This window comes from Megalobrama amblycephala, unplaced genomic scaffold, assembly GCF_018812025.1.
Source record: "Megalobrama amblycephala isolate DHTTF-2021 unplaced genomic scaffold, ASM1881202v1 scaffold385, whole genome shotgun sequence".
In the NCBI taxonomy this organism is placed as follows: Eukaryota; Metazoa; Chordata; class Actinopteri; order Cypriniformes; family Xenocyprididae; genus Megalobrama; species Megalobrama amblycephala.
In genome coordinates, this window is record NW_025953353.1 from 828 (window position 1) to 28666 (window position 27839).

The following is a 27839-nucleotide window of genomic DNA, read 5'->3' on the forward strand; positions in this document are numbered from 1 at the left end:
ATGTGGTTAGATCAAAAGGGTACATGGAAAGTACATATGGAAAAGGTGGAATCAAAATGTAAGAAAGTTATAAACCTAATCAGAGCATTAGTTGGGAAAGACTGGAGAGCAGATAAACAATCACTGATGTATATTTATAGGGCTCTGATGAGGTCAACAATCGATTATACCTTGTTTACTGAGCAGCAGCTAAAACACATTTAATGAAAATGGATAGAGTTGGTAAACGGTAAAATAGTAGAGCTGGTAGAATGGTAATTGTTTTTGTTTGGTAAAAATCAATCAGATGAATATAAAATCTGTAAAATCACAGAAAGTGCAGAATATATACTGTTGCATTGTAGGACATATAGGGAAGAGAGGATTAGATTAAAGCAAAAGATTAGTCAGGAAGAAAATGGGATTTTGGGAACAACAGGAGAAGGGGTAAAAGATGCACAGAAAGCTGTTGTGGAATACCTGAAGGATATATGGGTATATTATAGGATTTAGTTAGTGTTTTTTTATACATTATTATGTAAAGTAGTTTAATAGAACTATAAACCATGATACATACTCTGGTACAGTAGGTGGCGTTATGCAAGTTATGGTTGCAATCCGCCATAAAACAAAGAAGAAGAAGAAGATGACACGGGACATGACGACAGCTCCAGATAATTAGCATGCTAGATATTTTGGATACTTTGAATACATCTATGCTTAGATATTTAGCAGTAGATAGGCATCAGCGAGCGTTTTTGATGCGTCGTTGAGTAGTTGCATAAGGATAGGCAAACTCTGATCTCCCGATCACAGCCAAACCCGTCGGTGAGCTCGTTACCTTGAAAATCGGGCTTAAAATCCTGTAGTGTGAACTCGGCTAGCGGGAGAGCATGCACTATCCTCCGATCACCTGCGAGCAGAATAGGTTTCTATTTATTATTATTATTATTATTATTATTATAGCCTGTTATTATTAATAGCCTACATTATTAAAATATTTTTAAAATTTAAATTAGGTCCCTCTCCTCCCCTGCATCATCCAATTATCTCCCATGTTTCCTCTCAATCTCAGTACATCCAAAGACTATAGACCTTATGTAGCCCCGCCCCTTTTCAGCGCTGCGCTCGTTGTCTTTTGACTTCCGGCTTGTATTTCCACAGCGATCTTGTATTTATGAATGAACTGCTCATTTTAAAATCTTCCCGGTCTACTGACATTTGTTAAGACATCTGCTTTAAACATAACTGTGCTCATGATAACTTTCATTGGCTCTACAACAGGTAAATCCACTTCACCAGTTAATTATTCTTATTCTTATTTCCATAGAAATATACAGGGCTACCGCAAAACCGGAAGTTCAAAGACAATATTCTAAAGATGGCAGCGCGCTTGTTTCTCTGGAAAATAAGGTCTATAGAATAACACAAAACATGTCACTCGTATTGTTTTGAATGGGAGAAACTGTAACGCGCAATATGGCGGAATAAGTCCCGCCTTCAAAATAAGAGCCAATCGCGGACTGGTAAAGTCATCGCGTCACTGCAGCGGCCGTTAGAATCACTGGTTTCTATAGAAACAGTCAGACGTGCCCCTCCGAAATGAGGCACAAGAGACGCGCATTTAGGTCTGCGCATGCGCATTAGCTTGATCCAGCCTAAAAAATACTTTTTTTTTGTCATGATTTGAGCGTTTGGAAAAAAAATAAAAATAAAAATGAGACAGTTGTTGTCAGATTTCATTGGTGATTTCAAATATGAAATTTAATCGAAAGCTTGGCAAACAGCTTTGGAGAATTTGATGTTTCCCCATTCAAAGAGATAGGAGCTGCATGGATGCCCAGGATGCCCGAGAGACGTTCCAAAGATGGCCGTCGAGTGAAATGACTTGTCTTAAAGGGACTTTGGTACATCTCTGTTGGTGGCACTGTTTGTGAAAATGTACACAAGTCTGTAGGCCTACTACTAAATGATTAAAGTCCCCCTGTAGTAAATTATTTTTCCCTTAAAACATCTTTGCATTTACATTTACATTTATTCATTTGGCAGACGCTTTTATCCAAAGCGACTTACAAGTGAGGAATACAACAAGCGAGTCGTCATGACGAGGCAAATAGACAAGAAGTGCTCATAATACAAGTTATAGGCAGTGCTCAGATTATCCTAAAATACAATAGAGAGGGATTAGAGGAAGTGAAAGGATAGGAGTAAGAAGTTTTTTTTTGTTTTTTTTTAAGATGAGGTTAAGTGCTCACGAAAGAGATGGGTTTTCAGCTGTCTTTTGAATATTGCCAGGGATTCCGCATTCCGGATGGAGGCAGGAAGATCGTTCCACCAGCAAGGAACAGTGAACGAGAACGTTCTGGAAAGTGATTTTGTGCCTCTCTGTGATGGTACCACAAGCCTTCGCTCCTTTAATGAGCGCAGGTTTCTGGTAGGAGTGTAGACTCGTAAGAGTGAGTGGAAGTAGGAGGGTGCTGAGCCTGTGGCAGATCTGTAAGCAAGCATCAACGCCTTGAATTTGATGCGAGCAGCAAGTGGTAGCCAGTGAAGAGAGATGAAGAGAGGCGTGACGTGGGCTCTTTTGGGCTCGTTGAAGACGAGACGTGCTGCAGCGTTCTGAATCATTTGTAGAGGCTTGATTGTGCATGATGGCAGTCCAGCCAGAAGAGCATTGCAGTAATCAAGCCTAGAAATGACCAGGGCCTGGACCAGAAGTTGTGTTGCATGTTCTGTTAGAAAGGGCCTGATTTTCCTGATGTTGTATAGTGCAAATCTGCATGACCAAGCTGTCTTTGCAATGTGGTCTTTGAAGGACAGTTGGTCATCAAGGATTACTCCAAGATTTCTGGCCGAATTTGACGGGGTAATTGAGGATGTACCTATCTGGATGCTGAAATCGTGATTTAGAGTCGGATTGGCAGGGAAGACGAGAAGCTCAGTCTTAGCCAGGTTGAGCTGTAGATGATGTTCTTTCATCCATGCCGAGATGCCCGCCAGACAGCTTGAGATTCGTGCAGCTACTGTGGGATCATCTGGTTGGAATGAAAGGAAGAGTTGTGTGTCATCAGCATAGCAATGGTAGGAGAAACCATGTGCCTGAATGATGGGACCAAGTGATGTAGTGTAAATGGAGAAGAGGAGGGGTCCAAGAACTGAACCCTGAGGAACACCCGTGGTTAGTTGATGAGCTTTGGATACCTCCCCTCTCCAGGCAACCCTGAAAGACCTTCCTGTGAGATAGGATTCAAACCAGAGAAGCGGAGTACCTGTGATGCCCAGTGATGAGAGGGTGGACAGGAGGATCTGATGATTCACCGTGTCAAAGGCAGCAGATAGATCGAGCAGAATGAGAACTGATGATTTGGAATCAGCCTTTGCAATCCGCAGGGATTCAGTGACCGACAGCAGTGCAGTCTCAGTCGAGTGGCCACTCTTGAAACCGGATTGATTGACATCCAATTGGTTGCTCTTTGAGAGGAAAGATGACACCTGGTTGAAAACAACTCGTTCAAGTGTTTTTCCTATGAATGGTAGGAGAGAAACAGGTCTATAGCTGTCTACAATAGACGTGTTTAATGTGGGTTTCTTAAGCAGTGGGGTTACCCGAGCCTGCTTGAATGTGTTAGGGAAAGTGCCAGTGTGGAGAGATGTGTTGATGATGTGTGTCAGTGCTGGTAAAAGTGTGGGAGCGATGGCTTGTAGAAGGTGTGTGGGGATGGGATCTAGAGGGCAGGTGGTGGGATGGCTGGAGAGGAGAAGTTTGGATACTTCTGTCTCAGTGAGGGGGAGAATGAAGAGAGGAGGTGTGTGGCTGTGTGTGTGGTTGGTCTGAAATCTGTGCTTATTCAAGGATATGCATCTTTGATCACCAAAATGACATATTTAAAAAAAAAATTCAAGTGAAAAAAATTTCTTCATACCTTAAAATAGCTCGAATGTAACTCTACACCCGAGCCTCATTTAAAGTACACATGATATCAAAATTGACCTCATTTATATTGTTAGCTCAAATTGCTAGTTTTGTGGTGAACAATTCATCCGTGCAAGTCGATCCACACACAAAAATTGTTTGGCTTCGTAATATTTAATTAAAATCTGAAAATGCTCCTCCCCTCTGCAACGGTGCCCTTCTCAGATGACGTCAGTTTGACGGCTTGGGTTGAAAACGCGTAAACCACTCCCCTCCAACCGTTAGTCTGCTATGAGGGAGATATGGAGAGGAGGAGCGCTAAAGTAAAACTCTGCCCTCTGTTCAATATTCTGTTTCACTTGGAAATACGTCACAACACTGGAGAAAAGTCATTTGCAACTTCCGGTTCACACAGTGAATATGCAAATTAGCCCCGCCTCCACTCGCTCACGGCAGCTCGGAGAGTATAGGCTACTGTTGCTGTAGTGACGACTGATGAACAATTTGTTGTCTGTGCCTTCTCCGTACATGAAATAAATGCATATCCTTGAATAAGCACAGATTTCCAGCGTATTTTCTTGAACTTATCAGGAAGGCTAATATCTATAGTTTGATCCATTCCAGAGGTGGACAAAATCAGAATTTATAATGGACTGAATAATGGACGTGCAATTCCACACATACTGAATATGCACATGAATCACGATCACACACATACGCTCAAAGCAATATTGTTTTAGCTATGTTTTATAGTGTTAAAATATTTCGAAGGACAAAAACATGAACTTTATTGGCTTTACTTCAAGTCGGCTGTCACTTTACTTTGGCGCGAGCCCCTGCGCTCATACACTTGGCAGAGCCCTTGCGACGGTTCTGTCATTTAAAATGAATTAATTAGCCTTTTGCTTGACTATCAAACAACTAATAATGTGTTGCTAATGTTACATAAACCATGTTCCTGTTCTGAGAGTCAGACAGCTGCCTTCTAACAATCTGTATCCTTAGAAACGCTTTGAACAACTCAGAACGTCAGTGGAGAAAGGCATATAGTTCATCATAATGTAACGGAGGCCAGCTAGTAGTTGCTGTGCGAGTAAACCTCACTCCTCTGATCTCAAGAGATGCTCTAGCGACTGACGTTAGGGTTTGCAGCCTTTAGCCTCCTTGTTAGAGCGTCCGACTCCCACGCCGGGGATCCGGGTTCGAGGCCCGCACGGAGCGGGTCGAGTAGGACCTGGGTAGAAGGGTTACAATAACATCGTAATAGACTCGATATATTGCTAATTCGACAAAATTTTTTCAGCTTCAGAGCACTCATGGTTAATGATATGCTACGTTGAATTGTGACTGGTTACAAGGTAGTTTGTGACGTCACAAACACCCACCATTTCAATCCGCGGGTTTTTGGTTTACTGCAGTTTTAAACATAAAATACTCAGCAATGGTGCTGACTTATGAATCGGCACATGGTTTGTCTTAAAGCATAAAAACACTATAGACATATAAACAGCATTAAAAACTTGATTTTCACCACAGGGGGTCTTTAACGTCACATGCTTGCACGTCGAATGCAATTTCAGGAGGACAGCACTGATTGGCTATTAGCTATGTGCAGACAGTGTCAATCAATTTATTGGAGAAAACAGATACCATAAATGTAAAGAAACAAAGTCAGGGACGTGCTGGTGGAAAAAAAAAATTGGGATGGATGGAATTTGTTTTTCAAAGATATTTGCGTTCCCTCGCAGTGAGCTCAGACAAACACTAATGTCCCGCTGGCTGGCAGTAGTGTTTCATGTAGTATAATGCACACAAATAATGCGCAGCTCTTAGAGTTTGAACTTGTTGGACTCAAAAAGAAATGCAGTCAGTGCTTAAGTCAAGCAGTTCAGTAAAGTTGGCAATATAGTTCACAGATTCAAGCTTCCCTGGATCAATAACTCGTGCTAAACGTTGTTAAAACACAAATGCAGCTTCTTCCAATCCTAGTAATGAAAAGTCTGAAGGGACCGTCTAAAAAGTGCAAAACCCAAAACTCTTTTGCTCATTTTATATTATGAAAAATACTCAATAACTTCACTGTAACACACTGTACTGTCAACAAATTCAGTTCATACATCACTGCTCTCCTGATGGTAATAGGTAGGCTACTACAACACATACACACAGCACATAAAGGCCTTCTTTACATAAATGATTGTTGGTACACAGCTTACATACGTACAACAGCCTTTGCATGATAATTGCTTACTGAACTTGATGGCATTACAATTTAATTTAATATTTTTAGTAGGCTAATTACAGCGAAGTTATTGATTTTGTTTAATAATTAATATTCATAAAAATTATGCTCTTTTTTTTTTTTTATCAAACTAAGTGTTCCAGTACAACCAGCAGGAGAGGAGTGACGTAACTGAATTTGGTGACAGTACAGTGTGTTACAGTGAAGTTATTGAGTATTTTTCATAATATAAAATGAGCAAAAGAGTTTTGGGTTTTGCACTTTTCAGACGGTCCCGACTTGTCTCCGCCGCCTGCTCACAGAGACCAATAAAGAACATTTGAGGAAAATTGGGTTGTTGTAGCTTGTTGTCTAGGTTACTATGATTGGAAGAAGCTGCATTTGTGTTTTAACAACGTTTAGTACGAGTTATTGATGATTGAAGCTCGAATCTGTGAATATATTGCCAGCTTTACTGAACTGCTCGACATAAGCCCTGACTGCATTTCATTATATTTGAGTCCAGCAAGTTCAAACCCTGTGAGTCGCGCATTATTTGTGTGCATTATTAACGTATGGAACAAACTGAACTACTACTGCCAGCCGGCGGGACATTAAAGAGGAAGTGTTTGTCCGAGCTCACAGCGTGGGAACGCAAAATATCTTTGCGAGGGAACGCAAAAGTTTCGGCAGGTAGGAAAGAAGGCTTACCGTACGAGCCTTCGTTGATGGAAAGGAAATACGTCCTAAAGATTAAATACGATCTTGATCAAGAACTGCATACGGACATAAATATATGTCGGTGCCAATGCAGTCGTTACTGGAGTTATGACAGAATGTTTTTTTATATTTTTTATTTTCAATTTACAGACGGAATGAATCTTTGTTAATTGAAATATCACTATAATGTAACATTGTACAGTAGCTATTTTTTAAAAGTTTTGTTTTAAGTTAGGTATTATTAAGGTCAATTTGGGTTTAAGTTATACTGTTGAGGTGTTGTTTCACATTTGTTAAGCCGGTTGCTAATAGCACATGGTATCTTTGTCAGTTTTATCTTTAAATGTCATGGGAATTCGTGATTTGCTGAAAAGGAAAGCAGTTTTTTTGTTTTGCAGGAAATTTAAATGTGACTTCTATTATATTCAAGAAACACATGCATCTTTGTCAGATTATAATTTTTGGAAGAGTCAATGGGGGGATGATTTATGGATGTCACATGGGAGTAATCGAGCAGCTGGTGTTGCAATCTTAAAAGGTAGGCTACATTTTAAGGTGCAAATAATTCAAATTAAAATGCACGATTCGGGTCGATGGGTAATAATGGTAATTGAAAAGAATACTTAATTGTTTATTTTGGGGAATATCTATGCAAGTAATTTTACCACTCAAAATAAAAAAAAATTATTTTTGAACATTGAAGAACAAATTGAAAAAACAGTGGAACGATATAGCAATGCAAAATTAGTACTTGGAGGGGATTTCAATACAATATGGGATTCTGAAAAGGATTGTTATCCACCCTGTCCAAGTATCAAGTACTATTCTTCCAGAATTATATGATTTATGTTCTACTTTTGATTTGATTGATACATGGAGACATAAGTGTCCAGAAAAATTCAGTTTACATGGTGTAAAAAAATCTCTCTCAACAGTCAGGTATAGACTATTGGTTAATTAAAAAGGAATTAAATTAATTATGTTAATGAGGTTTCTATAGAACCATCTGTTCTTACAGATCATAAAGCTATTTTCTCTCGTTTAATACAACTAAATCCAAAGATGTAAAAAATTTTACTTAATGGAAAATGAACCAGAATATATTGAGAGATGTGCAGTTTAGAAATGAAGCAAAACAATTTTATCATAGAATCCTGGAAGAAGGCAAAGTTAACTAACTCTTTGGAATTGGGAATTCATGAAATATAAAATCAGAACTTTAGCCATAAGGAGAGAAAAAGAAATAACAAAACATAGACGAGAAAATGAAGAAAAAAATATACAAGAAATTATAAGCCTTTCTGGAAATTGTAATATAAAACAAAGAAAAGAAAAATAAATTACTACAACTACAGTTATAGTTAGATAAAATATACTGTATGAATATAAAGCAAAGGGTGCTTTCATAAGATCAAGAAAGAAATGGTTTGAGGAAGGAGAAAAACATACAAAATACTTTTTTAACATGGAAAAAAAGGAAGGTAGAACTTACATCTATGGTCAAATTGAATATTAATGGACAGTTAACAGAAAATTCTAAAGAAATATCAAAATATGCAGCTGAGTTTTATGAGAAATTATATTCCTATGATAACAAATTGAGTAAGGCACAGTCATTCTTAGAATCTATAAAAAATGACATTAAGAAGAGAAGTGAGTCTTCTAGTAAAATGTGTGACCAAGAGATTTCTTTAAATGAAGTATTTCACTGTATTAACAAACTAAAAGACAATAAGTCACATGGAGAAAATTAGTGAATTTTATAAATATTTTCAAGAAGAATTGTCACCTTTTTTGTTAGGTGTATTCAATGAAGCTATACAACAAGGTTATTTACCCAATTCACTGAAACAAGGCTTAATAACTTTATTTCCAAAGCCCAAAAAGGATTTATTATTTCTAGAAAATTGGCGTCCAATCACACTAATTAATAATGATGCAAACATTTTTGCACGCATATTTGCCGAAAAATTGAAGAAATGTCTTGATCCTATAAATGATGATTGTCAATCAGGATTTATGAAAGGTTGGCACATTTGTAATAATATTAGGCTCATTTTAGATTAATTGACTTTAATGAATTTATTATAGATAATAGTTTTGTTTTATTTTTTGATTTTTTTAAAGCTTTTGATACAATCGATCATAACTTTATGTTAGAGACCTTAAATTTGTTTGGTTTTGGAGAATATTTTAAATAAGCTATTCAAACACTATACAATGGCTGTAACAGCTCAATTAAATTATCATATGGAACGTCATCCAGGTTTAAAATCAGTAGAGGTATACGTCAGGGCTGCCCCATTTCTCCGTTTCTTTTCTTACTTATAACACAAACCATGGCCATTCATATTAAAAGAGATACATTTTGTAGTATTAGAATTTTGGAGAAAGAGTTAAAGTGTTCTCAATTAGTGGACTGCACTGCCATTTAAAAAAAAAAAAAATGAAACTAAAATTAAAAAAAAACTATTGAGTGCCTTAATATTTTCTCATCTGTATCCGATTTATGTTTAAACATTAACAAATGTGTGTCGTTTCCTTTGAAAACATATATTCATAATAATTCCAGTAAAATAGATAGTTGATTATTTAGGTATTAAGATCTGTAAGGACCAAAAGGAGAGAAATAATCTAAATTTTACACCAATTATTAAGAAAGTTAAACAAAAATTAAACTCATGGTTAATGAGAGATCTATCATTAAAAGGAAGAATATTATTATCTAAAACTGAAGGTTTGTCATGCTTAGTGTATACATCTCTTGCATTAGATGTTCCACAATCTGTTATAAAAGAGGTAGATACTATTTTGTTCAATTTCATCTGGAAGAACAGACCACATTATTTAAAAAGAACAATTATATGTAACCCAGTTGAAGATGGTGGTCTAAATGTACTTGACTTTAATACTGCTAACTTTTTGATAATTTTGATCTTTTCTCCACACAGCTCTGTGATTTGGAACAACAAATATATTAAGTTTAAAAATAAATCTTTATTTTACAGAAATTGGTACGATAATGGTATAATTTTGGTGAGGCAGCTATTTAGGAATAACGGACAGCTCTTCAATTATTGTGAATTCCTGAATCATTATAAGATTCCTGTAACTGCTAAGGAGTTTGCAGTAGTATTTGATGCCATTCGGTGGTCTTATTCAACCTTTATCAGGCAATATATCTTCTGAGACTATTCCCTACAGATCAGTTAAGTATTAATGATGTGAAAAAAAATGTAATAACTTTTATATTAAAAAATCATGTAGAAGTACATTATTGTCTAAATGCAAACCTTTTTGGAACTCGATGTATAATCAGATTGAATGGAAAGTGGTCCAGAGTTTAGTAAATACTGCCTCACCAATAAAGTTAAAGACATATAAGGTTATTCATTTGATTTATCCAGTGAGACGAGTAATCTCAAGATTTTTTAGAGACATGGAGACTACATGCGTCTATAATATCTATTATTCAAATTCACAAAATTAAAGATATCTGACTATATAAGACTGTCTGGTAAATATATATTTTTGTTATATAAAAATAAGATTTTGGAGCATAATTTGGTGATTAACTTAATAATTATGGAAAATACCACACACACAAACAGAAATAGAATAATAATAAACCTAACATTATATTATTTAAAATTGAACTTAAGCATTATATTGAGGCTCTAAAAGATGCAAGAAATAAAAAAGCGAAACGGATGTATAGAATTTTTGAATCCTTTTCCTCCTTTTCCTCTTGGAACACTCTGTAGGTTTTTTCCCCCTGTATAGTTTTTTTTCTTTTTCTTTCTGTTGTTTCTTTTTATGCTATATGCATGTAATAGATAATAGTTGAATACACTGTGATCCTCTGTATGTATGTTGTTATTGTTCTTGTTATGCAATAAAAAAAAAAAATCAAGGGTATGTACATTTTTGAATGGGGTCGTTTTTATAAATTCTGCAATTTTTTTCTCTTGTGGACTTTATGTAAACAACTGTTATGTGAAATAGTTTATTAAGGACAGTAGTACATAAAAAATAACATGCAATTTTCATGATCCTTATTTTGTTAAAATGATTAACATTTTTTGCGGATTCTGCAAGGGGTATGTAAACTTTTGAGCTAAACTGTATCTAATAACATACGTCTTGTATTGGATATGATCGATTATTCTGATGTTATTGAAGAAGGAGCCATCATTCTGTTCTTAGACTTTTATAAGGCCTTTGACTCTATTGAGCATGAATTTATATATACAGCCTTAGATAAATTTGGATTTGGATTAAAATTTAAAAATATGGTCAGAACTATAAAGGTATAAACAGCAGTGTTTCTCTGGCATAAGGAACATCTAATCATTTTGCCACTTACTAGAGGTATTCGTCAGGGTTGCCCATTTTCCCCTTTTTTATTTTTGATTGCAGCAGAATTATTGAATCTTTATACTGTAAATTGCATCAATGCTGAAGGTATAATAATTGGTGATAATGTTATTTTAATTTCTCAGCTAGCAGATGACACAAGTATTTTTCTTAACCAGGTTTTGAGTGTTTTGGAAGGACTGGAACTTTTTTCAAAGGCTTTCAGGCCTCCTAATCAACAAAGATAAAAGTGAAATACTAACTGTTCATGACTCTAACAAAAACCTTATCAATGGTGTGTGTGTGTGTGTGTGTGTGTTTTTGTGTAATTTATTTATTTATTTATGTATTATCTGTTTACTTTGTCAATACTCTATGTCCCTCGTTACCAAGTCAGTTGTTCTCTTTTAATTGTTAAATTCAACTTTCAATATGTGTTGATGGATTGAATGTTAATTGTTTTTACTTGAAAATTTAATTAAATAAAGAAAGAAAGAAAGAAAGAAAGAAAGAAAGAAAGAAAGCGCAAAGTCTTGACAATTCTGCTCCGAAAACATTTCCTATTATGTAGGGTATATGCCTATGAAAGACAACCGAGCCAATCAGAGTAAATATGTGGCGGTGCGACACGTGTAGCCCATTCTAAGGTGGAACAGCCTTAAAAAAAAAAAAAAAAAAAAAAAAAATGGGGGGTGGGGGGGGGGGGGAGTTTGGGGCAGAAGACGACAGATAGGCTGAAAACATTGGAAACATTAACGACTAAATAAAAACGTCTTTGGACTTTACAATTACATGCTTTAAAAATATGCCTTCAATTAAAACGGACCGTGAAACTGAGGAAGAACACTGTAAGTTATTTCTGATTACTTAATAGCCCAAGGGATAGAGGAGAGCGGGGCACAACCGTTAGGTTAACTTTCCGTTTATGACTTTCTCAGTTTGTGTAAATCTAGGGTTCAGAGAATTTCTTTGTTCTGCGTTAATTTCATACATATCTGGTACAAATATGTGGCTTTATATATACTACAGTGTATACTTTTTTCTTTATTTACCCCGAAAGAAGGTAAAATCTTGGTAAAATCAGATCTATAATAATAATATATATATATATATATATATATATATATATATATATATATATATATATATATATATATATATATAACAACCTATTAACAAAACATTTCAGTTTGTAGTGTAGGCTATATATATATATATATATATATATATATATATATATATATATATATATATATATATATATATAAATATATATATATAGCCTACACTACAAACTGAAAATGTTTTGTTAATAGGTTGTTTGCACATGACGTCATTGCTGCACGCGAAATGCGGCCGGAGGGCAAGCAGTGATTTTTCTATATAGGAATCCTATCACAAATTCGAAATTCATATGTTTTGAGTCATTTATGGTTGCTCAAATCTATCAAACAGAGAAACCACAATGAGCTTTTATCGTTTAGGTAACTTGTATCGTTTTTTAACTTTAAATGTTGTCACCTTTTATAGCGTTTTGCGTCTGCTGATACTAAAAAATGTATAGGTCTACCTGCTTACCTTTTTTGTTTTTGACTTGGTTAAATATTCACATTCTTCATGGTATCTTTTGCAAGGAAGAGAATATATTTTATCCCATTGAATGATCATTTGGTGTTTTCACTTCAGTTTTGTAGAATTCTGTTTACAATGTTGATCTGGTTACCGTGAAAACAGTGTCACTGCTTCAGCCATATGGTAGAAAATGTCCAAATAAATAAATGTGTTTAACAAGCTGACAGAAGTCGCTTTCTTTGTTGGAAGGGTGTAAATATAACTGTAGTTTTAATGTTGTCTTGGTAAATATTCACTTTCCCATATGGGCACGGAGGAGAATCGGAGGGGCAGTGGACAGACACCCTTTTTTACAGTCTATGACAGACACCGACACACTGTATTTTTTATTTTTAATTTTTTTGTATTTATTTCAACAAATGACAACCAAAATCACACCTAAGTGGTTGCGTGCAAGTTCGTTCACAAGCCGAGTGCAATCATAGGCTAGCCTACTCGCAAATAATGTTAATAATTAAACCAACATTTTCAAAAACACACAGCTATGTTAATATTTTATTGAGTGATAGGGAATGGGTTCAATCAGTGTTATTATTTCATAATAGTAGTGACTAAAATTTTCTAGGCCGATATGGCTAACTGTACTCTCGTTCCAGCGTAAATTACGCAGCGGCTGTGACCCCCTGCTTGCACAGGGAGCGTGCCTTGCAACCATGGAGACATTTGTGAGAGACGCTGCATAATATCATTGCGCCTGCTGCACCCATGGAACGGCAGCAAAGCTCCTTGATTATTACGTCGGAATGAGAATATAGTTCCTAGCCATATCGGCCTGGAAAATCGCAACTTTTCATTTTCCGTCAGTTTTAGTACACGATGTAACTACAGAAGAGTCAGGTTTTAAATAGGAAAAATACGGAAACTCTTCGGTCATTTTTCAGCGAGATGCTAACGGTCTAATCAGATTCAATGAACTATGCTAAGCTATGCTAAAAGTGGTACCGCCAGACCCGGAGATCGGCTGAATGGATTTGAAAATGGTAAAAACTCTAGGGGAGCTGGAAAATTAGCCTATTTTCAAAAAAAGTGAAGTGTTCCTTTAATTTCAGGCTTCATGCAAACTTTTGAGAGTGAAATTCAAGCACTTTTCAAGGACTTTTTAAAGTGCTTCACACTTTTTCCAGCACTCATAAGCTCTAAATATTATTCAATTTTAATATTATTTTTAATGTGATGATTTGTAAAACTAAAAGGTTAAAGATGAAGGAAAACTTTCAAGGCAAACAAAACTTCTTTTTTTTAAAAAAAAAAGAAGGACATGGCGGCAGAGGAGCATTTATCCTATTTTTTTTATCCTGGAGCATATATCCTACACAAGCTTATGAGGAGCTAATGGAGGTTGTGAATGTTCACCTCATTATACGGTGCCCGTCTCACATATGTCTTAGTGTCCGCCTGGAAACGTAATGGCACTGGGGTGTTCACCCCCTCTGAGGAGGGTCTTAAATAGGCCAGTTCAGTTGTTCCCTGACAGTTCGCGCTTCAGGGCAGGTCACTCGTATTACACCACTGGCCAGTCTCGAGAGATTGGTACCCTTAGTAGATTTTTTGGAGGTGTGAAAAATTCTGCCAAATATATCTCAGTGGGTCCTGCAGACAATAGAAAATGGGAACAGAAAGAATAGAAAGAAGGATGGAGGGTTGCGTTCTATTCTAGATCTGCGACAGCTAAATCGTTCTGTCAAGAAACTCAAGTTCAGAATGATCACTCTGAAAAAAGCATGTCACAAATCAGGTCGGAGGACTGGTTTGTCACGATAGATCTAAAGGAAGGTATACTTTCATGTCTCCGTCCTTCCTCAGCACAGGAAGTTGCTCAGGTTCTCTTTCGGGGGCGAAGTGCAGTATTGTGTTCTTCTGTTCGGTCTAGTTTTATCTCCCCACACTTTCACAAAACGCGTGGATGCAGCTCTGGCTCTGTTGCGACTCCAGGGCATTCGCATATTGAACTCCATAGACAATTGGCTCATTCTAGCTCAATCAAGTCAGTTACGCTGCATTCACACGGGGCGTCAGCGTCAACGCTTGACGGAGGGCGTGTCTGAAGCTTGTGTTGACGCGACCGTTATAGTGATAACAGCCAATCACATTGCACACAAACGCAATTGGCTAGCAACTGCTCTAGGGTATTTGCATAGGGCGATCTGATTGGATGACGCCTGCGTTGGCGCTTGAAAAGTTGAGAAATCTTCAACTTCTGCCGCTTGCAACGCGAGTGAAGCGACGCGACGGAACCCACAATTCAGTTCGGCAACGCATGACGTCACCCATTCAAAGTAAATGAGAAGCGTTAACGCCGGCGCCCCGTGTGAATGCAGCGTTAGCGGTTCAGAATTGAGATGTTGTTCTCTCCCATATGAAAAAGGTGCGTTCACGCGGCCTTGTAATTCCTGTAGTTACGAGATTCTAGCTTGTAAAAAGCATTCACGTCCTCGTAGAGATCGTAGTTACAGCTTGTAAGCTGGGAGTTTTCTGAAAGCTCCCAGATGTACCACGTGGGTGCTTGTACCACCTGACCACTGTAGATTCATTTAGGCGTTGATAGTGGTGCCATGGAAACGCATAATTCCCAGTCCAAGGACCAAAAGGACGTGAACAGCTCCGAATATAACGTCACGTGTTGTCATTTCAAGATTCCGGTAAATACGAGGTGACGTGAACGCAGCAAAATGCTTCCCAGGCTCCGTACATTTTAAAGATACCACTCAGCAGATTATTGCTGAAGTGATTTTTTTTTTTTTTTTAAGTGAACTCGAAAAAAGCTATAAAATTTTACATATTGTTATGAAAAAAGCACAAAAATATCATTTTCAATTTGTATATGAAATATAGACTATATTTTCCCAAATACATTTTACTCTAAAACCGAGAGAAAATCAAAGCTATAAATCTAAATGTAGTTTTGTTCCAAAATTGTTCTAAAAAAAATAAGCTTTCAGTAAGAATTGTACACAAACATTTCCAATAGATGAAATTCATCTCCCATTCATTTCTAATGTGGTCATTTTTGACCTCGAACAATACAAAAGTGTGCCTATTTTTTCAGGACCATTTAACCTTTTCAAATAATGTCCATAATTTGTGTGCGTGAAACAATTTAATCAAAACGTAAAATTTGTTGGTCAAAAATGACTTAAGAACCAGAGGGTTAACCCATTTTAGCCCACCGGCAACTATAGTTGCCGCAGTGTATGGTTGTCATTTTCCTTTTGTAAGTTTTTTTCCAGATGTTTTCCATGTTTTATTTCTCAATGAAATGCAAGAAAACATCCAAATAAAGGATTTCAAGAACAAAAAAAAAGATATTCACTTCCTTCCTGTGACATGGGGGTGTCAACTTCCAACCCCTACTTCCAGGAAGCATAGCGAAGGCAAACCCTCCCAAAGAAAAGTAATTTTCATGTTAATATTAAGAATTTTTTGTTGACATGTATATATCTACATAATCATGAGGGTCTCTAGAATCATCCAAACAAAACAAATCTTACAAGAGATCTATAGTTTTTTTTATACTTAGTCAAAAGTCCAAGCGGCAACTATAGTTGCCGGTGGGCAAATGACTTGTAAGTACATATATCATGGGAAAATGGGTATACTGTGTTTAATGGGTTAATAAATCAAGGTTATTGGTCTTGTTTAGTGCTTTTTGCTTTCATAATATTTTATATTGTTATATATTATATATTGTTATTTGTTAATTAATTTATTTTTTAAATTTATTTATTTTTTGTTTGTTTGTTATATGTGACCCTGGACTACAAAACCAGTCATAAGGGTAAATTTTTTAAAATTAAGATATATATATAATCTGAAAGCTGAATATATATAAGATTTCCATTGATGTATGGTTTGTTATGATATGACATTTGGCCGAGATACAACTATTTGAAAATCTGGAATCTGAAGGTGCAAAAAAAATCTAAATATTGAGAAAATTGCCTTAAAGTTGACCAAATGAAGTCCTTAACAATGTATATCCATTCACAAAAAGAATTTTTTATATATTTACAGTAGAAAATTTACAAAATATCTTAATTGAACATTATCTTTACTTAATATCCTAATGATTTTTGGTATTAAAGAAAAAAAAAAAATCAATAATTTTGACCCATACAATCTGTATTGTTTGCTATTGCTACAAATATACCTGTGCAACTTATGACTGGGTTTGTGGTCCAGGGTCACATATAGATGTAGTTTTATCTAATGAACAATGTAATTTAACTTTTTGATTCACAATGCTCTGTTGGAGCAACTTAATGGCTGCACTTTATTCTGCACTATGTTCCACCATTTTAAAACAAACAGATTTGTTGTTTGATGTGTTTTCATATTCAAGAGATTATAAGCTAGATGCAGCTTTTTTGTGTTCGCATTGAATGTTCTTTGACTTTTATTGATCTGTTGATCTGTTAAAAGCAGTTATTTTGAGTTAGATGCATAAATGTTCTCCTCTTATTCAAATTTTACATTGAGGGGTGCATACAACATATTTGCCCACCGGCAACTATAGTTGCCGCACATTCAAAAACGTTTTTAAAGAAGAAAAACAAAAACCTGGGGAAAATAAATGCAGAACATGTTCACATAGGACACTATTAACAGGACTATATGCATGAAACCATTCAGAAAAATTTGGGCACAAATGGGTTAAGCATCAAATTAGTTGTGATTGTTGTGTTACATTGGTACAGTAAATTACTTTGACTTTACAGCGTTAATTTTAAGTATACTATACAGTAGTATTTCTGCTGACTCTTTGGGCCCTATAATACACCCGGCGCAATGCGACGCAAGGCGTCGCACTCCCAGTTAGTGCGCCCATGGGCGTGCTGGTCTAAAAAAGAGGTGTGTTCAGGCGCATTGCCGGCGCATTGCTATTTTAAGGAGCTGAAAATAGACTGCGCCATAGACCAACTCAAACCTGGTCTAAAGTCTAAAGTCAATGGCGCAATATTTTTTTGTTAGAGCGCGTTGGTAGAAACTGCGCCTCTGGGCGCGTCCACAGTGCGCGTTGACATTGCTTATTACACACAGGGATGCGCATCACACAAACATGCCAAATATTAAAAACAAAAGGATTACAGTGTAAAATAATATTATTGTGTAGGCTACATAAATATAAAAATGTAATGATGAATAGTCATTGTGTGTATTAGAATTAGGCTACCTATTTTCAATTCAGCCTATTACTACTTATAATGATGAACGAAATTGGCTAATTAATTGAACAATCGTGCCAATACACACACATATTAACTGACTCATCGCGTGTACGCCATGTAAATAGCAATCCGCCATGGCTCGAGCTCATCTCGCTCTTAAAGGGAATGGGAGATGACACTTTGATTGGTTTATTGAACGTTACGCCCATTACTCATTAAGAGAATAGGGACAACCCATTTAAAAAATGCGCCCCGGCGCACGGACCGTTTTTCCGTCGTTAAAATAGCAAACGTGGATTTGGACACGCCCTGAGTGCACCTGCGCCGTGCGCTTTACACTTTGCGTTTAGATCGTTAAAATAGGGCCCTTAATTTTTATTTAACAAATGTGTATCTATATAATTATTGCACCAATTTCTTCATAACCAAAGTATATTTTGTAATATTGCTTTTATAGTTCACAGGGAACGATCTCGTCTTTGGACGTTTTTTATTGGGCTGCATCTACTGGCAATGGTGTGTTTTCTGGTAAGTTCATGAAACAATGTTTTGCTAACACTTTATAATAAGGTTTCATCTGTTAACATTAGTTATAGCTGCTGTTAAAGCACTGTAAACCTTTTTCTGTGTTGCTCCAACAGCTATTGTAGCACTTTACTATTTGCCAGGGGCGTCACTAGGCCCTTTTTAGGGGGGCTTCAGCCCCCCTAAACTTCTGCCCAGCCCCCCTAAAAAAATATTTGATTAATAAATTTTTGATCGCTTCAGTCCCCTTTAAAAAAAACTCATTTGAAACGGCGGCAAGTTGCGTCAAGTTTCGGCTCCTCCCCTTATCTGAGTCTGCTTGGATTTAGCGCATTTTTCAATCTGCAGGGGCGCCGAGCAGAGCGAACATCAGAGAGCACAAGGTGTGTGTCGTGTGTGCGTGCATTTATTGATAGATTGCTAATGCTATGATATCACATCTACATCGGTGCAGTTCTTTGTCATAAATGCATTGCAGTTTACATAATGTAATGTTAGCATTGGGAGCACACGGGACGGCTCGGTTTCTCATCCAATACCAATACGTTTCGCTGCGTTCACCTTCAGCCCTTGTGTGATAGTTGTTTTTTATTCCTACAAAAATGAAGTGATTAACACCCATGAAAACATACTTTAGATCATGATTTATTTTAATTTACTTTTTACAATTACAGACATATTATAATGTATTTTGACATTACATTATGCAGCCATGCACAGAAATGACACACATCATTGTCTGAAAGCACTAGATGGCCCAGAGAGAGAATGTGGAGTTATTTTGTTTTGTATTATTAAATATAGTTTTGTATTAAGTAATAATGAATCAGGAGGAGTGATACATAAATTAGAGTAAGCGTAGAGTAAAGGGATTTTTGATTTTCTTGATTTATACTATTTATACTAGATTTGTACTTGATTTATAGAAGTGGCAAATTGATAATTCATGTTGTTATTTTTATTAAATAGAAATAAATATAGAACAGATTAATCATATTGCCAATAGACAATTACATTAATACATGGTTTGTCTATATTCTTAATGAATATTAGCTGGTTAGTTAAAATACTTAAAATGACATCAATTTTCATGGGGTGACTTTATGAATATCCAACCGTATTGTTGATTATAAAGGCTAAAAAGCTAAAAAACTAAAATAATTTATATTTCATTGTAGATGGATATACGACATTTTTTCTTGTCATGCGGGAGTAGGTCTGCAAATGAGCAACAGTCAGGTGAGAATAGAACGTAGACAGCCTCTCTCACACACAATACCACTGTGTTCCCAAGATTCATTTCAGTCATTGAACCCTGACATTGTTTTAATTGTCTGCCAATTTCCCTGTACATTTTATAAGAAAAAGCAGTGGTATTGTCAAAGGATAAACACAAATGTCCTGACTCCTGACATTATTGACACTCAACAAGAAATTATTAGTGTGTTTGTACAGTGAATGAATCAGGAGGTCTTTATTGTAAAAAAAAAAAAAAAAAAAAAAATCAACATTCCCTATTTTCTAGTGGTCACATCCAATAATTATTTTTTATTACAGTGTTGTATATGGCTCAGTCAGTACTCCTACTCCCATATATGAAATACAGGGAATACAATGGAATAGTGGATTGCAGTAAGGTTAGTAGCATACCACCCTACCCTAATAGTCAAATAATATTTTTTTAATCATACCCTTATTGGGGGCTGAGCCCCCCTAAAATCAAAATCCTAGAATCGCCCCTGCTATTTGCTTGTTATAAATAATGCATAGTGTGCACTGTAGCCTACATATAGCTTACATAATCCTTGTCACTTGCACTGAGCTGATCTCCATTTACTCAACCTTTTGGTTGTTGTGCAGCCATTCAAGTGCAGCGCACTGGTCTTCTGTGATCCATGGCTCCTTCATGAGAGAAGGATACAAACAAATGGGATGAAATGTTGGAAGTGTATTTAACAATACTTTGTGTTATAGTCAGGATGTAGCATAGCATGTATAATAAAGTTTTGTCACTCTTGTTTTCTCATGTTTACATATTGGAGACATAAATCATACCCTGTCACTAATGAAATTAATCAATCATGTTCAGTTTAAAATTTTTTAAAAAAGGCAAGCAGTTCATATGGTTTTTCACACTGCACTTAACCCCGGGTTATTGTCGTTCTAAACACCACTTTTAACCGTGGGTAAAGTAACGTTCCATTGTATATAAATAGAATATTCAGCGTTGGAGAGAAAAAACAACAAATGCTGACAGAAAATGCAACAACTGCATTGCAGAAAATACATGTCCGTTCAGGATAAATTTGATAGTGAAGTTGGCTATATGTAATGAGGATGTGCCTGAGCATTTATGTAAACAACATACTGTGTGCTTTTTCATTCAATCAGTGACACTGACACTGCAAATAAGGACGTTATCCCCAGGGTTTAGTAATGTACAGTGTCAAATGCTTTGTATGAATACTCTGGATTAATTGTTAACCCCAGGTAAATGATGATCTGTGTGAACTGTGAATCAAGATAACCCAGGATTCCGTTTACCTGGGGTTAACAATCACCCATGGTAAACTATTTGAAGTATGAAAAGCCCTCATGTTTGTTTTTCATTCTAATGAAAAGAGAAGTTCATACATTTTTAAAAACTTTTAACTTTCCCGTCTTTTTCTTACCATTAACATGAAGATCCCAGTCAAGTAGCTTATGTCTTTATGAAAGTCTTATAAAACTAACCTGGTTTTTGATCAGCTTCCATTGTCCTGGAGTGATTCTGCTTGTCGATTTACTGCAATGCAAAATCAAACAGAAAAACTTGAATGTATAACCATAAAAGTTGCATAAGAGAAATAAGCTCTAAAATTAAAATTACCATTTACTGCATTGCAAAAGCAACATTATAAATTCACAATATAAATGAAATGTTCATACCTCCATGGACAACCCTTTTTGTTTTTCAAATCTGTAACTGTCAAAGCCACATCATTACTGATTTTCTGGAGCTCAGGGGCCCGTTTCAATAAGGACGTTCAACCAACTCCGAGTTGAAACTTGAACTCTGAGTAGACTTGGGAAACTCTGAGTTTTCTGTTTCAGAACAGTTGAATTGTGTTAGTTCAGTTGACAATTGCCTTGTCCAAATACCCACACTTGCGGTCTTGGCCACTTGAGAGCTCATGTACACGACAGGAAGTAAGTGCGCAAGACTGTCCAATGTCTTAAAAATGCCCAAGTGCAGTGCCCTTAATGCACACTAAACCCACACTATCTTGAATACCACTTCTGAGCAGTATTCGAGGCTAAGCATATCCCATCATGCATTATGCCCCGAAATCACGAGATGTCAAGAAAAAAATATGACTGTAAGTTAAATTAATTATATAATACATATAATTTGATAGTAAAATATAAAGTGTTGTGCATTTTATTGATGCAAAGATGAGTGGGCTATTTGTATTTTGTACAACATTTGCAACTGCTTTTTATTACTTAAAATAGTGTCTTCTGTTAGTTATATAGCCACCACTGAACAGACATTTAGAAGTGTATTTTAAAATGCAGAGTACTGAAAATAATAATTAATAAAAAAAGCTGTAAACGCTTGCATTTTTTGCAAGACTATAAGTGTGTCCCATCGAGTACTCAAAAGTTCTACACACACTTGAGGTCTTCACTCCCACTTGAACTCTTGGGCCAAATACAGGAAATATTATTATAAAATATTATAAAATACACTATTAAACACTCGTTAGGCAATTTACTTCCACTTTTAGAATATTTTCTTCATTTTTATTGGAAATAAATGCTTTTCTGATGTGATATGTGATGGGAAAAGGGAAAAGAGCAAGCTCGGTAAAGGACAGATTCGAACCCGATCAATCGCATCATAAGTTAGTTCTGTGCGCCCACCATGCTACTGCATACACCACTGAAACCATTAATCACATATGTTGTTTTTAATCTTGTGTGATATTGGTGGGCGGGGCTACTGTAAATTTGCACTTAGTAATAGACACTCTGAATAATCTTGTTTTGTGTTTGAGAAACAAAATAATTAAGATTTTTATTACCACACTGGCAGATATTGATAATTTTACTTAAGTAAATAAAATGCACTTAATTTAGATCCCCCCAAGAAACAAGACTTAATATCTTATATAATTTTCTTGTATAGAAAATCCATCTTGATTTAAGAATTTTTAGATATTTGTACTTGAAATTGGACAAAAAATACTCCGTAAGAAAAGCATTTTTGCAGCGTGAATGAGTGAAACATTTAAACATCACTTGCACATTAAATAGGGGGAGGAGACCGAAGGAAACTTTGGGTTTACCGAAGAAAACCTGCTCCCGACCAGGGGTGCGTTTCCCAAAGCGAACTATGGTCGCAAGTTCCGTCGTTACCAATAGAGTTCAATGGGACTTACGACCATGGTTCACCAACGATGCTTTCGGGAAACGCACCCCAGGTTAGGTTCACAGAGTAAGTTACCATGGTTACTGACTCTGTTACTGACTCTATAAGTTACCTTCTCTTTCAGAAACAGGCTTGACTTACCGTGATTTCTCGGGTTTGACATACCTCCCATTCTAAAATGTAAAACCCTAATTTGGTACTGTTTAGAACCATTTCTCTTATAGAACTGACATCTGTCTATCAATTGGTGCGTACCATGTTTACTTCAGTCATGCCTGATGGCATTCCCATAGCATCTACGTTATGACGCAGGGTCTCGTTCCCTTCTCAGGAAACCGGGGTTATATACATAACCCTAGACTTTTTTAGTTTAGTAGTCAACAAGCATGATTCGTACAAAGACAAAACGTTTGATTAATAACAATCTTTTCTGTTTTTGTAGGTTTTATGGTCTTATACAGGTAATGAATTGAAGAAACACCTTCCACCCAGCTTTTTGTCTGAGCACCTTGCAGGACTCTCTACAAACTCCACTTCTCCTTCAGTACTCAGTTCAGAAGAGTCAAGCTCATTTTACTCTGAATTAGGAATCAATTTAGATGACTACTCTAGGTTACAGCAGGCTGTTTACTGGGCTGGGCCTGACAGAAAAATCACAAATATGTCCATGACTACTAGTGCAGACCACACCAAATTCATCATTCAGGACCTGAAAGAGAGCTATCAAATTGGTGAGGAGCTTTATGTTATTGTGCACGCGAAGGATTTGACAACAAATCCAAGTGTTATGGAGGGGACTTTTTTCAAGCCAAGCTATTCTGGTCTAAAACTAAGGTCAGTTATTGACCACATTAGATTACAGGTGCACTATGTAATATTTTCTGCCGCTAGAGGTCGCTAGAGACCTATTCAAAACAAAGGCTTTCATTTTTTTTTGGTCATGAGTATGTGGTAATGCAGCTGTTTATCATATTAGATACATTTGAGTGTGTTGAAAATTATGTTATAACCTTACTCTGTGTGTTCGCTCCTTGGCTGCGGTGAGGCACTTGTTTGAGACACACTGCAGTAAGCTAGATCGATTTTAGAATATCATATTAAATGCTGGATGGCTTGTGTTGATAAATGGCAGGCAATTAATTTTAAAACATATTTTATTATGGAGAAAATGCTGTATTACTGTTACTAAAAATAAAGCTGCATCTGATTATGTTATGTTAGCTACTTCACAAAATAGTTTTTTTCTCTGAGGCATGGTAAAGCATGGTACTCGCAAAAAATCAAGAAAATTAGATTTAAACAATAAGACTAAACGTGTTGAGCTATATAACAATAATTAGTTTTCTGTCTATGAATATATCAAAACAGTTGATATATATAAAACATGTGATATATATAAAGCATCTTTGGTGTTTCCATGGTTTCTACAAAATAAAACCAGAAACCAAGGGTAACGCGGGTATGACACAGTTGACAGGCGACTCCTCACACGTCCCGGAGCCTTGGTTAAAATTGCAATTTTCTCACGATTTACAAATAGTTGCAAACATTTGGGATGTTGTAAGAACTCAAGTGAACAAAATATATAACACTGGCCTAGTGGTTTTTGTATATTTTACTGCAAAATTCTTACATATTGCACCTTTGACTAAAACTGCTTGTTATACTATCTCCCAGGGTCAGAGAGAGTTGTACTGAGAATGTTCTTCTGTCACAGGCCAGTGTTTTTGGGGAGGTGGTGGACCTGCTCAATGGCTCCTACTCTGTACGTTTCCTCCTGCCATGGGTCGGCGAGGCACAGGTGGCTGTGCGTCTAATTCACTCCAGTGAAGCTGTGCAGGTCCTGAAGCATCACAGAGATACTGACTCTGACAGAGTCTTCTTTAAAGGATATTATGAGGGACCAGGACCAAATAAGACCAGGTTGAGTGAAACAGTGAAATGCAATGTAAAGTGGGACAAGAATGGACTAGAGCACATGGGAACAGGAGACTGCTGCTGTGAATACAACGATCCCCGCACTGGAGAAACTTGGCGCTGTCAGAGACCCAAATCGCTGCCATGCAGTGCCCTTGTTTACCACTCTATGGGTGGTTATAGAAACCGTCTGACTAATATGGAGAAGATGTTAATGTGAGATTTAAAAACTCTTGATCAACTGTTTATTTAATCTATCTGAGGCATTGATGGAAGGCAGTATGACAAACATGTTCTCTTTGGCAGGAAGCAAACTAACAAATATATCAAAGGAGATAAAAGGATCATCAAAATTTTTCATTTTGATGGAAATGAAACTATTGGTATGTTGGTCAATAATTTAACCCAGCAGAATAATGCAGTACAAGGATGCAAAGATTATTAATTAATTAATTAATTAATTAATTAGATTATTCTGACATTTAGATAATGCAAGTTAAATAAAATCACCAGTTCAGACAAATATTTGAAAACACATTTACTTATCCTGCAGATGTTACAAAGAAATGTCATCCTGGTTTGCATACTCCAGTTCCAGCTGGCTTTTACCTGAATGATGTGTGGACGTCATTTGTCTGTAGCACCCGCCATTTTACAGTCCAAATGACAACAGAGTGCCTGAAAGACAAACACATCTACATGATGGGAGACTCGACTATGAGACAGTGGTTTGAATTCTTTACTAAAGCAGTACCAAGTGAGATAATTGCTTTTTTTTTTTTTAAGCATAAATATATACAGTATATAAATTCAGTAATTGTCGGTCTGTTTTTCAGCTCTGAAGCAGATGAACCTGCATGTCCAATATCAGGCAGGGCCGCTCATGGCAGTGGATGTGGAGAACAACATTGACTTGCACTGGAGGGCTCACGGAGTTCCTCTGCGCACTCTGAAAACAGAAATTGCTAATCTGCACTACGTCAGTAATGAGATTGACGATCTGGGTGGAGGACCCCACACAATCATTATGTTCAATCTAGGGCCCCATTTCACGACGTACCCTCTGGATTTCTTCACCCGTAGAGTGCTGAGGATCCGCAAAGCTGTTCTAGCATTGTTACAGCGGGCACCTGATACAAATGTTATAATCAAGACTGTCAACACTGGCTATAAGGTAACGTTATATGCCTTTATCACTAACAGCGGAAGCTTCAAATAGTAGTGTAAAAAACTTCTGTATAAATTGCAGTACCTGTAGCATAGGATTGTTGTGATTTATTTATGTACAGTTAATCACATATACTTCATCTAAACATATCACCTCAGTTTACTATCATTAATTGGGAATTATGAAAAAGAAAAATGGTGTAATGTTATTCCGGCACATATGTCATGATTTAAAGGTGAGCGCACAAGCCTAATGTATGTGTATGTGCAAGACATCAGAGTCGTATTACCTTTTTTTTTTAATAAATGCAAGAATAGAATACAAACAACATTTATCACATTGAAGAGCATTAGAATTAGACAATGTTATACATCCCATAAAACACTGATTGCATTGCTTTCATGCACTCTACTTTACAATACAGTTATTAAGTACTAGACCAAATTTAAGTCGTTCAAATAAAGGAATATTTCCAGCCCAGAGTGAATTATTCAAAAATAACTAGTTTGATTGTCTTAAATGAGTCATATCATCCAGGTTTGAATGCAATGATGGGATAGAATTATATTGTAGTGTTTTCCGATGATTCTTCTAGCAGTAACTTCAGCAGTGTGCAAATCCTCATCTCTTGACTGTTTCAACATAGTCAGCGCTGACAATTGCCTCACTCACATAATGTTGGATATTAAAATGGAAGATTGCATACATGGTAGGGTATCGTGTGAAGGCTGAATAAACCATTTGAAATATAGATCTTTATTATCAAATTCAGCCTAGTCTAATTTTGGCAACTGTCCATTGAGAATAATGCAGGTGGAAAATCAATTATGCTACTAATTGGAACTGGATGTGACAACATGTGGACTGTGAGAAAGGTCAAGTTTATAGATGATATTGTTTTTCTGTGTTTATAATAGGATATTTTTGGCAGTGACTGGTATTCACTGCAGTTGGACAGAGCTCTGCGCTGGGCTTTTCAGGATGTTGGTGTTTATATTCTAGATGTGTGGCAAATGACTGCATGTCACTACAACAAAGAGAACATTCATCCTGCCCCTATCATCATTAAAAATGAGATTGACATTTTACTCTCTTTTATTTGTCCTAAATAAATTTAAATTAAATTATCTTGACAATTTTGTGTTTTGTGTTCTTGACAAATTTGTGTCAGAGACCTTATTTTTTGTTATATCATCCTTAAATTTGAAACATAAAAAAATAGAGAGACACCAGAAACTAATGCTCAACTACGCCACCTGGAATACACCGGGAACGTCTCGGTTACAAAGGTAACCCTCATTCCCTGAGGGAGGGAATGGAGACGTACGTCAGACAAACCGACAAATAGGAATCTCGCTAGAGAGGCCAATCTGCTTCGAGTGTAACTAAAACAAGCCAATGCACGTTGTCATGCAATCATATGCAGCAGCTGCTAGGCGAGCAGCGCAGGTATATAATGAGCAGCAGGTGCCTTGCATCTTCAGGTTTTCGCTGAGGAGCCGAACAGGTTAGGCGGGGGTCCAACGACTGTGGCGACGTGACGTACGTCTCTGTTCCCTCCCTCAGGGAACGAGGGTTACCTTTGTAACCGAGACGTTCCCATTCAGTTGCTCAACAGGGTCTGCCTTGTAGGGACTCTCTGGAGTAATAAGCCCATGTAAGCACAGTGTCCACTATCCAGTAAGCCATCCTCTGATTGGAGACCTTCTGCTGGCCTCCGTAACAGACAATAGCTGGTCTGAGGTCCTGAGGCTTTGAGTTCTGTCTATGTACAGTCGCAAAGCGTGAACTGTTCAGAGCAAAGCCAGGGCTTGGTCTGCCTCCTCCGG

General features: G+C 36.7%; 1 pseudogene; it reads left to right on the forward strand.

The window, feature by feature from the left end:
* Positions 1 to 11898: 11898 nt before the first annotated feature.
* LOC125261280 lies at positions 11899 to 27146 on the forward strand (annotated as a pseudogene).
* The last annotated feature ends 693 nt before the right edge of the window (positions 27147 to 27839 follow it).